We start from the raw sequence: 13,899 nt of genomic DNA, 5'->3' as shown, positions 1-13,899 counted from the left end.
CCTGTAATTAGCCATAGCCAGTCATTAGCCTCAAAGCTAAAGGGCCGAGCGCGCTAACTGTATCGCTCCAAGTATCATAATAACACAGCGCTACGCCAGCTGTGTTGTGTTTAATCTGGAGCTTGTCGTTGTTCTTGTGGGTGCTGTCCCGCCCGCCGTCCCGCCCGCCATCCCGCCCGCCATCCCGCCCGCCGCCTTGCCCGCCGTCCTTTTGTTTACTGTCACAGCAATTAGACCCAGAGCGACACTTCATCAGAGCGGCGACGAAAGACGGGAGGAAAGGTAAAGTCCAGTAGTGCGGCGGAGGAGGTGGAGGAGGCGGAGGGACAAAACACGGACGGCATTTTTCACGGTGATGAGGCGGACGCTGACGGAGCAGGAGGCGAGGTCTGCGCTCGAGCGGGTTCCGACGATGGGAATAATTCAAACGGGACGAGGGCGTTTCCGTGGAAAGACACGCAAACGTCCTGTATGACACAAAATGGACTCTTGTGAGGTTTAAGTCGTGTTATAAGTGGAGTGGAGTTGTGTTTATTATTTGTCTGTAACATCTCCAAAGCTCAAAATGCTCCGTTCCACCTTGTGATGTCATCAAGTGGTAGTGTCATCAAGTTAACAGCCACGTTTTTATCTTCAGTTCAGTAAAGATCGACAATTCCAGAGGCTGAAATGATCCAAATGATTCTAGAAATGAAGGTGTGTGGAGTTTAAAAACACACTGGAGCACTTCCTGTATTGCCACTTGATGACATCACAAGGTGGAACAGAGTGTAAAACATGTGTGAATGAAACAAAACGCAACTCCAGGTCTGTTTGTGATGAAGAAACAACATAAAATAGTGTGATTATGGGCCATTTAAACACATGGATAAAGTTTGTCTTGTTCCATGTCCCAACAAACCTGTTACACAATCATCTGGTTAAACAGGATGCCCTTCCAACCACCTTCTATACAGTTTATACAGAGGTTTTAAAAGATATTTTCTGTAACATGAAGCTGCTGATTAACAATATGACAAAAATGTACAATGATATTACGACTTTGCACGGCCTAAATCACAATTTCGAACCAGGATTCAGAGAAAACAATTTAGGAACTTACTACAACTGAGAGTTCATACTTCGCTGTGATTGGTTAATCCACCTGTCACTCACTCGGAGCATAACTATGACCGACCAATAGCAGTGGAGGAAGGACTCAGTTTTGCTACTTAAGTAAAAGTACAGATATAGAGGTAAAAAGTTACTCAATAAAAGTATCACATGAAAAAATCTTGGTAAAAGTATTAAAGTACCTGTTTAAAAATGTACTTTAAGAGTAAAAAGTGTAAATTAAGTGATATTGATTCAACGTTATTCATATTTTGTTCAAATACAAATCAGTTTCTACATTTTTCTGATGAATTTTATGTATTTATTTTTGTTTTGCGTAAAGTTGAAGCTTGAACTCGAAAACTTTAGTCAGGATGTTACGACGAACGTGGTAAAAATAACTCCTTAAATCAGATGAAAAGTACTTTTACTTTTCAGTCCTGTTCAGAAACGTAGTGGAGTAGAAAGTACAGATACTGCTCTCAGATGTAGTGAAGTAAAAGTAACAAGTACACACTGTAAAAAGCACCTAAAAATTCTACTTAAGTGCCGTATTTTACTACTTGTACTGCGTTACTTTCTGTGTTTGAGCATCGAGCAGCTTTATAAACCAATCTGCTGACTTCTCCAGTACGGAAACTCGTATTCCCAGTTCCATTCCCGATCTCTCATCCCAACCAGGCTCAACTTTTCTTCACCTCCAAGATCAAATGGGATTGGGGATTCTCGAGATGGTGTAACATTTTGAAATCGTTTCCAACCGAGACCATTCCAAACGAGAGGAAATAAGTCTTTAAAAGGAAACACGGCTCCAAAGGGAAGTGTAGAGGTAAAAACACAGACCTTTAGAATCCAACAAATTTGCGGTTTTAAAGGTCGAAGCCGAGGTCGTGTTCCTCCACGGCCGGACGCTGCTCCGTGTGATTGGTGTGTTTCTGTTTTGAGTGGCGTTGGTGTGATTTACGGCGTCTTCCTCGTGCAGGTTTTGTGTGAGCGTTGGAGGAGGTGGATGAATGGGACACACTGTGGAGCGTCACTATCAGGGCGAGGATCAGGGACACTGGAGTTCACTCGAGCTGAGTTTTCCTGAATAGAACAGAGCTGGGAAATGAACGCCGCCCGCTCGCCAGGGCAGGAACACGACTGAAGTGGGACGTGTCAGAGCTTTAGAACGACACGTGGATGAGACTTAAATCTGAGCTGATCTGTAAAATGGACTTTTATTCAGAGATTTTGACCATGTTCCAGTTGTTTTCTTCTCGTTTATCCTCTTGAAGTTGTTTTGGGAGTGATTCATGTTTGAGTTTAATCTTCAATCAACGATTTTCAGGACGCCATTTTGCCGATCGAACCCTGTGTTCACCTCCACCAGTGCACGCCCACTGTGATGTACGCACTTCTTCTTTTCCTTCAGCTTCTTCTTCTTCTTCTCCTTCTCCTCCTACTCCTCCTCCTTCTTTCTTTTTCTTCTTCTTCTCCTCCTTCTTTTTCTTCCTCATCTTCTTCTTGTTTGTCTTCTCCTTCTCTTCCTACTCCTCCTCCTCCTTCTTCTTCTCCTTCTACTCATTCTTCTTCTTCTCCTCCTTCTAGTCATACTTCTTCTCCTCCTCCTTCTCCGTCTTCTTCTTCTCCTCCTCCTTCTCCGTCTTCTTCTTCTCCTCCTTCTAGTCATACTTCTCCTCCTCCTTCTCCTTCTTCTTCTTCTCCTCCTTCTCCTTCTTCTTCTCCTTCTCCTCCGTCTTCTTCTCTTCCTCCTTCTTCTTCTTCTCCTTCTTCTACTTCTCCTCCTTCACCTCCTCCTCCTTCTGCTTCTTCTCCTCCTTCTACTCATACTTCTTCTCCTCCTCCTCCTCCTCCTCCTCCTCCTTCTCCTTCTTCTCCTTCTCCTCCTCCTCCTCATACTTCTTCTTGTGATGACGTTTACGGTGACATCATCTCACAGTGGACACCACAGTTTTCTAACACAGAACTTATCGTATTTGTTTCTTTTATTAAGTCGTTTTAGACGAATATTGTGATTTAAAATGTGCAAATTCTGACCTAATGATCCACGAGTGTGAGAGATTATGACTATAGAGACACAAGCACAACACGACTGATTTAAACTGTGTCTTGCCTGAAAACACAATGACAGTTTTTGCCACTGGCGCCCCCCTGTGGCACCTGGTTTTCCCAACAGTCTCCAGTCAAAGTCCTGCCCAGACAAGAACTTTGGCCACAAACGTTCACAAAATGTTGGTTACGCTGGTCCTTGTCCGACATTATAAATTAAAACTGCAGATTGACAGGCCAATTAGAAAGTTTTATATTTATATTCTGAGCAAAGGCCCCGATGCTCTGAGTAATTCTGCTTCAGTCCAAAAAAACTGACGACTCAAAAGTCATTAAATTATTACGAAAGCTGACAGTTTCAAACATAAACTGTATAAAGAAGCGGATTAAGTGAGTGTGACGTCGCCAGTTTTTCAATAGAAAGTGAACTGGAGCCAGAGTCGACGAAGCAGGAAGCGCGCACATGATCACTTCCTGTTTTGTAACGCGACGGCGAGCAGGTTAGCTATGTCCATTTATATAAACAGTCTGTGGTTCTTCCTGATTAGACGTGAGCAGATTTTAATATTTTAAATCGAAATTGTGGAAAAAAAACCTACTTTCCCACGTCTGTTGTGTTTGTCGCTGGAGGAAACCGAGGTGAACGGGAGCGTGATGGACTCCGCAGTAGCTCTGAGGCATTAAACTTTTACAGGCAGGAAGGGGAGACGTGGTTTACGAGCTCCACAAATCGGAGCCTTTAGCTTCAATGAAACCCATAGTAAATATCAGAGTTATTCCTCTTAAATAAGCCCCAAGACCAGCGGAAAAACACCTCCACAGATTAATATGAGACTTACAGCGCTAAGCTAACACGGTATGACGCTAACACATGGGTTTATGCGGACTGGGAGGGATCGTTGGGAGGGTAAAGGTCAGATCTGTTCACTTACACAGATGGATTGTAGTAGTTTGTGTAGCAGCTGATCGACTGTGATGGGTCAAAGGTCAATATGAGCTTAGAATAATCAGAATAATTCATAAATCCATGCTAATAATTCATTTGGTTCAATAGATTTCACTGTTAACAATGTAAATACCACCTGTAACAAAGTAAAAGTACTGTATTTAAAGTATACATTTTAGGTATACTGTACTTTACTTAGTGTATTTTCCGGAGTATAAGCCATAAAATGCATAATTATGAAGAAAAAAACAAATATTTCACATATAAATCACATTTGAGTATAAGTCGCACCCCCAGACTATGAAAAAAGTGCGATTTATAATCCAGAAAATACAGTAAGTACATTTTACTTTTACTTGAGTACATTTGAGAGCAGTATCTGTACTTTCTGCTCCACTACGTTTTTGAACAGGACTGAAAAGTAAAAGTGTTTTTATTATAGTTTGAGACCTGCTGAAAAGGCTGAGGGTTTATTTTTAACACGTTTATAATTTGAGCAAAACAAAAATATACAAATAAAAACAGAGAGAAAAAATGGCTGATTCAATAGTTTCTGTTTCAGCTTAAATCTTTATCAAAATCACCACATTTGAAGCTTCATAAGACTCAAAATCTGCACAAATACTTTTACTTTTTACTCTTTAAAGGTCTTATATCACACAAAACTGACTCTTGTGAGCTTTAAGTCATGTTCTGACACTGTTTCCTCCTCAAAAACAGACCTGGAGTTGTGTTTTATCTCATTCTCCAAAGCTCAAAACGCTCTGTTCCACCTTGTGATGTCATGAAGTGGTAGTTTTCAAGTCAACAGCTCCTTTTACCTTTAGTTCAGTCGAGATAAGTGGCAACTCCATGTCTGAAAAAATGATCCAAATGATTCTAGAAATGAAGGTGTGTGGAGTTTAAAAACACAGCGGAGCACTTCCTGTATCACCACATGATGACATCACAAGGTGGAACAGAGTGTTTTCTGCAGAGTTTGTGAATGAAACAAAAAAAACACAACTCCAGATCTGCTTGTGACGAGGAAACAGCATTAGAACAGATCAGAAAACAGAGTAATATGTGCGCTTTAAGTACACTTTTAAACAGATACTTTAATACTTTTACTTGAGTATTTCTTTCTTGCGGTATCTGTACTTTTATTTAACAATACGAGGTACCGGAGTGGGTTCTGTTGTTGTGCTCTTGGGCCAAACACTCGACTCATTTTGCTTCGTTTGAGTGAATAATTGTGGTTGGGAGGAGCCGACGGGGCAGTTTTGAATCCTCGTTTCTGTCAGTCTGACCCAGGGCAGCTGTGGCGAGTAGTTTAGCGTCACAGAGAATCGTCCGCACTTCAAACTCTGTGAAACGCGTCTGTTTGGTCTCGAATGATGTTTTCGTAGCTAATATATTGAGTCCGGCGCGTTTCCTCTCCGGCTCGGGTTCACGTCGGGTCAGCTTTGTTCTTCCACTCGCCGTTTCCTCTTCTCCTTCGTTCACACACTGCCGGCGCTACCGTAAACCCCCGAAGGAAACGGGCGGGCTGTTTTTTTTTTTCACGGGTTTGACTCCGGCCTCTGCTGAACGTGAAGAATCGGAGCCCAAAGAATCGGCTCCGGACTCCAGACGTGACCTGTTTCGTTCGCTCCCACCGCCGCCGTAAACGCTCCATTTCCACATTAAACACATCGGTGACGTGCGTTTCCTATCAGACAGGAACAGGGCGTAACCACGGAAACACCTGACCGTATCCGAGGGTTACCACTGACCCTTTGACCTCATTTTTTTTAAGCTTTTTTTAAATTATTATTATACGGCGGCTGTATTTGCTCTTGCTTGGGATGAAAACTGTGTGTTTGCTGCTGCTTAAAAAAATATTATCGCTTTATTTATTTGTTTATTTGTTTATTTAGATCCACATTAGTCGTTGCCATGGTAATAACGAGTCTTCCTGAGGTTCATAACTTAAAATATAATTAAATATACATATAATTATACAACGGGAGTGCAAAAATGGGCCACTAGATCAAATTTAAAGAGGAAAAAAAAAACACTTTAAAGCCTCACTCAGCTGTATTTTCAGACAGATTTTATAATAATTGTATTAGTGGTGAAACTTAACGAAGTAAAAGTAGTAAAGTACTGGCTTAAGTATAAAAGTTAGGTATCTGTGCTTTACTTAACTGCTTTTTTACAGTGGATACGTTTTACTTTTACTTCACTACATTTGAGAGCAGTATCTGTACTTTCTACTGCACTACATGTTTTAACAGGACTGAAAAGTAAAGTAAAGTAAAGTATTTTTTATTATAGTCTGAGAGCTGCTGAAAAGGCTGAGAGTTTACTTTTAACACGTTCAGAATTTAAGAAAACGAAAATATACAAATAAAAACGGCTCAAATCTGCATCAAAATCACCACATTTGAAACTTTATAAGACTCAAAATCTGCAAAATACTTTTACTTTTTACTCTTTAAGTACATTTTTAAACAGGTGCTTTAATACTTTTACTTAAATTGATTTTTTTCAGGTGATACTTTTACGTTTACTTGAGTATTTTTTTCCCTGGTATCTGTACTTTTACTTAAGTAACACAATGCCGTGCTGTTCAGTGGATGTTCATGGATTTGAAGGCAATTTGGGGTCGAGATCACACAAAACTGACTCTCATGAGGTTTAAGTCGTGTTCTAACGCTGTTTCCTCCTCAGAAACACACCTGGAGTTGTGTTTTGTTTCATTCTCCAAACCTCAAAACGCTCTGTTCCACCTTGTGATGTCATGAAGTGGTAGTTTTCAGGTCAACAGCTCCTCCTTTTACCTTTAGTTCAGTCGAGATAAGTGGCAACTCCAGAGGCTGAAATGATCCAAATGATTCTAGAAATGAAGGTGTGTGGAGTTTAAAAACACAGTGGAGCACTTCCTGTATCACCACTCGATGACATCACAAGGTGGAACAGAGTGTTTTCAGTTTGAGAGAAGAACTCGGTCTAAATCTGCAGGTTTGTTACGAGGAAACAACATTAAAACAGATCAGAAAATAGAGTAATATTGGCGTTTTATTAGTACACTGGGTCTAGATGGGTTAAGTGTCTTGCTCAAGGACACAGCTACAGTGTTGGGAATCAAACGTAAGGTCAGCGAGCCCATTATTCATAAAGTTTTATGATGTTTTCTCAGTATTTATGGTGCCGTTTGTGCCTCACACACTGTTTTCATTGTAAAACACTTGAACATTTGAGCAGCAGACCAAACCTGTCAGTGGCTTATGTCTTTCACTCACTGCTCTGTCTAATTTACTCACACCGGGTGACAGCTCCAGCCCCACGTCCCCCGCCCCGTCCTCACGTCCCCCGCCCCGTCCCCTGCCCCGTCCCCCCGCCCCGTCCCCCCGCCCCGTCCCCGTCCCCCCGTCCCCGTCCCCCCGTCCCCTGCCCAGCTCAAAGACGGTATAAAGGAGTGAGTGTGACGTCACCCACAGCGTTCAGCTCCAGTCAAATGAAGCCCATCGAGGCCAGAGCAGTTACAGCGAATTTAGAGACGAGTTTTGACCACGAGTGTCATAGCAACCAAAGAGCCAATCAGGAGCGAGGCTGTTGAAGGTAATCAGCTGCCATCTTTCCCTGAGGTCGCTCCTGCTAGCGTCTCTTTCTCATCTCTCTTGTCTCTCTCATCTCTCTTCTCTTTCTCTCTCGTCTCTCTCTCTCGTCTCTCTCTCATCTCTTTCTTGTCTCTCGTCTCTCTTCTTTCTCGTCTCTCTCATCTCTCTTCTCTTTCTCTCTCGTCTCTCTTCTCTCTCTCGTCTCTCTCTCATCTCATCTCTCTCTCGTCTCTCTTCTTTTTCTCTCTCGTCTCTTTCTCATCTCTCTCTTCTCTTTCTCTCTCGTCTCTAATCTTTCATCTCTCTCTCGTCTCTCTCTCGTCTCTTTCTCGTGTTTCTCTCTTCTCTTTCTCTCTTGTCTCTCTCTCGTCTTTCATCTCTCTCTCGTCTCTCTCTCATCTCTCTCTCATCTCTTTCTCGTCTCTCGTGTTTCTCTCGTCTCTTCTCTTTCTCTCTCGTCTCTCATCTCTCGTGTCTGTCTCGTCTCTCTTGTCTCTCTCGTCTCTCTCATCTCTCTTCTCTTTCTCTCTCTCTCATCTCTCTTCTCTCTAGTCTCTCATCCCTCTCTCTCATCTCTCTTCTCTCTCGTCTCTCATCTCTCTCTCGTCTCTTTCTCGTCTCTCGTGTTTCTCTCGTCTCTCATCTCTCGTGTCTGTCTCATCTCTCTTGTCTCTCTCTCATCTCGCTTGTCTCTCGTGTTTCTCTCGTCTCATCTCTCTTCTCTCTCGTCTCTCTCTTCTCTCTCTCATCTCTCTTCTCTCTCGTCTCTCTCATCTCTCTCTCATCATCCCTTCTTTCTCGTCTCTCATCTCTCTTCTTTCTCTCTCGTCTCTCTTCTCTCTCTCGTCTCTCTCATCTCTCTCTCTTTCGTCTTTCTTGTCTCTTTCTTGTCTGTCGTGTTTCTCTCGTCTCTTTTTTGTCTCTCGTGTTTCTCTCGTGTTTCTCTCGTCTCTCGCTCGTCTCTTTCTCGTCTCGTATTTCTCTCGTCTCTCTTCTCTTTCTCGTCTCTCTCATCTCTCTCTCATCTCTCTTCTCTTTCTGACTCATCTCTCTCTCTCGTCCTTCTCATCTCGTCTCTCTCCCATCTCTCTCTCTCGTCTCTCTCATCTCGCTCTTGTCTCTCTCTCATCTCTCTCTCGCCTCTCTTCTCTCTCATCTCTCTCTCTCATCTCTCTCTTCTCTCTCTTTCGTCTCTTGTCTCTCTCTCGTCTCGTGTTTCTCTCGTCTCTCTTCTTTCTCTCTCGTCTCATCTCTCATCCCTCTCTCGTCTCTCTCTTCTCTCTCTCATCCCTCGTCTCTCTTCTCTCTCATCTCTCTTCTCTCTCTCTCATCCCTCTCTCGTCTCTCTCTTCTCTCTCTCTCTCTCTCTCGTGTTTCTCTCGTCTCTCTTCTCTTTCTCTCTCGTCTCTCTCTCGTCTCTCATCCCTCTCTCGTCTCTCTCTTCTCTCTCATCCCTCGTCTCTCTCTCTCATCTCTCTTCTCTCTAGTCTCTCATCCCTCTCTCGTCTCTCATCTCTCTCTCTCTTCTCTCTCTCATCCCTCTCCCGTCTCTCTCTTTCATCTCTCCTCTCTCTCTTCTCTCTCTCTCTCTCATCCCTCTCTCGTCTCTCTTCTCTCTCTCATCCCTCTCTCTTTTCTCCCTCTCGTCTCTCTCTCTTCTCTCGTCTCTCATCCCTCTCTCTTCTCTCTCTCTCATCCCTCTCTCGTCTCTCTCTTCTCTCTGTCTCATCCCTCCCTCGTCTCTCTTCTCTCTCTCTCTCTCTCTCTCTTCTCTCTCATCCCTCTCTCTCGTCTGTGCAGCGTGGCGTCTGCTCTGAGTAAAATCAGATTTGATGATGAAACTCGGTGCAACATTCGCCAAGTCCAGTGTAAATTCTGTGTTTTTATGAGGAGTTTTCAGAGACATAAACCTCAGGACGCTTTATACGAGCGCTTTAAACTGACGGCCAGTGTTTACAGTGAGGGAGAGAGGGGTTTATAGCGACGTCGACAGTTACTCAAGTACTCGAGTAAAAGTATGTGTTTGGAGTATACTCTATATGATTTTGAGTTCATATAATTAGACGAAGGATTAAATGATGAACAGATTCTGGTATTTCTTCTGAAAATGAATCTTTTGTTACTACGAGCTAATGAGGAAGAGTAAAGAGACAGATTCCAGAGCAAAAAAATACTCAAGTAAAAGTAAAAGTATAACCTGAAAAAATCTACTTAAGTAAAAATATTAAAGTACCTGTTTAAAAATGTACTTAAAGAGTAAAAAGTAAAAGTATTTCTCACAGATTTTGAGTCTTATAAAGCTTCAAATGTGGTTTTCAGCAGGTCTCAAGCTTTAATTAAAAAAACTTTTACTTTTCAGTCCTGTTCAAAAACGTAGTGGGATATAAAGTACAGATACTACTCTCAAATGTACTGAAGTAAAAGTTAAAAGTACACACTGTAAAATGTACTTATACCTACATTTTTGACTCACAAGTGCAGAATTCTTCGTCTTTCACACTAATGTCACACAACGTTGATGATTTTGTCCACCTGAACTTTAGAGGAGCGGTGGAAGAAGTACTCCAGCTTGTTACTTAAGTAAAAGTACAGATACAGGGTGAAAAGTTACTCAAATAAAAGTATCCGATATGACACAAAAGTGACTGTTGTGAGGTTTAAATCATGTTATAATGTTGTTACCTTCTCAAAAACAGACCTGGATTCGTGTTTTGTTTCATTTAGTAACCGTTTATTATCTCCTGTTACATCTCCAAACCTCAAAACGCTCTGTTCCACCTTGTGATGTCATGACGTGGTAGTTTTCAAGTGAACAGCTCCTTTTACCTTTAGTTCAGTCGAGATAAGTGGAATTTCCAGAGGCTGAAACGATCCAAATGATTCTAGAAATTAAGGTGTGTGGAGTTTAAAAACACAGCGGAGCACTTCCTGTATCACCACTTGATGACATCACAAGGTGGAACAGAGTGTTTTCTGCAGGGTTTGTGTGTTAAACATGTGCAAATGAAACAAAAAAAAAACACAACTCCAGGTCTGTTTGTGACGAGGAAACATTAGAACACAGATCAGAAACAGCGTCGTATGAGCCCTTTAAGTAAAGTACAGACACCTAATATTCTACTAAAGTACAGTACTTTTACTGCGTGTACTCGGTCATGTTCCAGTCCTGCCCCAGAGGCTGCGTCCTTGAGAGACAGCTGAACAAACATGGCGGCTGTAGAGTGACTGGGCGGAGGCTCAAACTGACAAATCCCTGTCTGTGTGTGACTTCACGTCTTCTGCAATTTACTCACATTAAACAGGACGGGAGATGCTAACTCAGTCGCATGATGCAAACGTTACGAGGACGTGAACAGCCTCGTCCGCCGCTGGATTTGGGATTTCAGGGAGTTTTTTCGATGAAGAGTGCGGGGATTGTTGACTAGTTTAATTCAAGTTTATTTCTATCGCACATTTAAATCATAAAAGTCAACAAAAATAGTGAGTTTTTTTCGTTTTCAGATCAGCTTCTTGCAGCATTTTGAACCTTACACACATTATATAACTGTAAACACCATATTTTGACCTATTTCGTCGTCTTCTTCTACTTCTACAAACACGATAGGAAAAGAAAACGCTCCGTTCCACCTCGTGATGTCATCGTGTGGTGATACAGGAAGTGCTCCGCTGTGTTTTTAAACTCCACACACCTTCATTTATAGAAACATTTGGATGATTTCACTGCTGGAATTTCCGATCTCTACTGAACAAAAAGTAAAAGGAGCTGTTGAAAACTACCACTTCATGACATCACAAGGTGGAACGGAGCGTTTTGAGCTTTGGAGAATGAAACAAAACACAACTTCAGGTCTGTTTTTGAGGAAATAACAACATTATAACACGACTTAACCCTCATAAGAGTCAGTTTTGTGTCATATAAACCCTTTAAAAGAGTTTGATATGAGCCTCATTCATATAAAGCTCCACTATGTCACTTTTCTGATGGAGATTCTGCTGCCTGCTTGTCTCCACGGAGATGTTTTCCCAAGGATATTTCGCAAAATGGCATTAAACTTAGGGTCAGATCTGTGGAGAAGCGATTTTTGAGCAATAAACATCAAAAAAAAAAAAAAAAAAAAAAGGGGGATTTGGGTAAATTTAAAACATATTGTGTAACATTCCAGGCAAAAAAAAATCCATGGAGACAACATGGCAGGCAGTGAGAACCACAAAAGTTGCACAGTCCAGCTTTTGAGGAGGAAACTGCATTATAACATGACTTAAAGCTCAAAGAGTCGATTTTGTGTAATGTAGAACCTTTAAGGACATAAACTGTTTTAAAACGCAGAAAATAACAAACGTGAACGCTGAAATTTGACTTTTAAAATTGAAATAAACAAAGTTCTTCTTCACGTTCCCAAATGTTTCTGTGACTTCTGCAAAACGTGCAAAGTTACGAGTCTTTTCGAAGCAGCTCTTTTGGTCTAAATGCGGATTTCAGAGGCCAAGTCGTCGACATAATAACACACGGGACAAAAACGCTATGCTATGTTGCTAACCGCTAACAGTCCAGGGCCAAAACAGTTGGTTAACGCTTTTATAATTAGCTGCAGTGTGAAACTTCACAGACACAGAGCTCTAATTAAATCCCCGCGGTTCAGATGCAGAGAGTTCCAGCGAGGCCACCGTGTCACTCGTTTACTTCTGCGTTACGTCCGCCAGCGCAAAATGGCCACGTCTCTCCCTTTAATTATCTTTCTACGGGAGGTTTGTGACGAGGAAAATAATCAAAAAGTATAAACGCGTCTGTGCAGGCAAGAAACTCGGCTCCGGTTTGGAAAAATTTGAGTCACTTTTCTTGACCTCACTCTGGATCCGAATGCCAGCGGTGACCTCCCCGACCACGAGCGCTACCTGGGACCGTCTGCAGCCGCCCCGCCCCCCCGCCCCGTCTCACAGGGGGAAGGATCATTAAGAACAAACCGTCCCGTAGAATTAGGCCCTGGATCAAATGTGCTGGGTGTAAATGAGCGTCGTTCAGCTCCACACTGGCTCTTCTCAGGGTTTGGTCGACGCCCTCGCCGCCTCCGCCCAAATACAACGGACGCAACCTGGAACTGACACAGCGTTAGACTCAATAAGTTCACTCGTGTGCGGCGAAGAAGTCACATGGACATTGAGATTTGTCACGAGAACAACACTGTGTGAAAAGAGTTTATAAATGTGTTTAATAAATGTGTTTAAATGTGTTTAATAAATGTGTTTATTAAATGTGTTTAATAAATGTGTTTATTAAATGTGTTTATTAAATGTGTTTAATAAATGTGTTTATTAAATGTGTTTAATAAATGTGTTTAATAAATGTGTTTATTAAATGTGTTTATTAAATGTTTATTAAATGTGTTTATTAAATGTGTTTAATAAATGTGTTTATTAAATGTGTTTAATAAATGTGTTTATTAAATGTGTTTATTAAATGTGTTTAATAAATGTGTTTATTAAATGTGTTTAATAAATGTGTTTAATAAATGTGTTTAATAAATGTGTTTATTAAATGTGTTTATTAAATGTTTATTAAATGTGTTTAATAAATGTGTTTAATAAATGTGTTTATTAAATGTGTTTATTAAATGTTTATTAAATGTGTTTATTAAATGTGTTTATTAAATGTGTTTAATAAATGTGTTTATTAAATGTGTTTATTAAATGTGTTTATTAAATGTGTTTAATAAATGTGTTTATTAAATGTGTTTAATAAATGTGTTTATTAAATGTGTTTAATAAATGTGTTTATTAAATGTGTTTATTAAATGTGTTTATTAAATGTGTTTAATAAATGTGTTTATTAAATGTGTTTAATAAATGTGTTTATTAAATGTGTTTATTAAATGTGTTTAATAAATGTGTTTATTAAATGTGTTTAATAAATGTGTTTATTAAATGTGTTTAATAAATGTGTTTATTAAATGTGCTTAATAAATGTGTTTATTAAATGTGCTTAATAAATGTGTTTATTAAATGTGTTTATTAAATGTGCTTAATAAATGTGTTTATTAAATGTGCTTAATAAATGTGTTTATTAAATGTGCTTAATAAATGTGTTTATTAAATGTGCTTAATAAATGTGTTTATTAAATGTGCTTAATAAAGAGTTTAATCCAAGATCTCATGATTGTCAACGTCGAGGAAAAACGTTTTTTGGCCGTTTCACAAAAATGAAACCCAAGGACGTGTAAAACTGGAGCA

General features: G+C 40.6%; 1 protein-coding gene across 1 annotated transcript in view; it reads left to right on the top strand.

Moving 5' to 3' along the window:
• The window catches only part of bmp6 (bone morphogenetic protein 6), a 105,740-nt gene that overhangs the window by 86,930 nt on the left and 4,911 nt on the right, over positions 1–13,899 (top strand). The gene's annotated exons all lie outside the window — the stretch shown is intronic.

Source organism: Periophthalmus magnuspinnatus, chromosome 20, assembly GCF_009829125.3.
Source record: "Periophthalmus magnuspinnatus isolate fPerMag1 chromosome 20, fPerMag1.2.pri, whole genome shotgun sequence".
NCBI classification, from domain to species: domain Eukaryota; kingdom Metazoa; phylum Chordata; class Actinopteri; order Gobiiformes; family Gobiidae; genus Periophthalmus; species Periophthalmus magnuspinnatus.
Note: the sequence above shows the minus strand (reverse complement) of the source record. Positions and strands in the feature narration are given on the sequence as shown.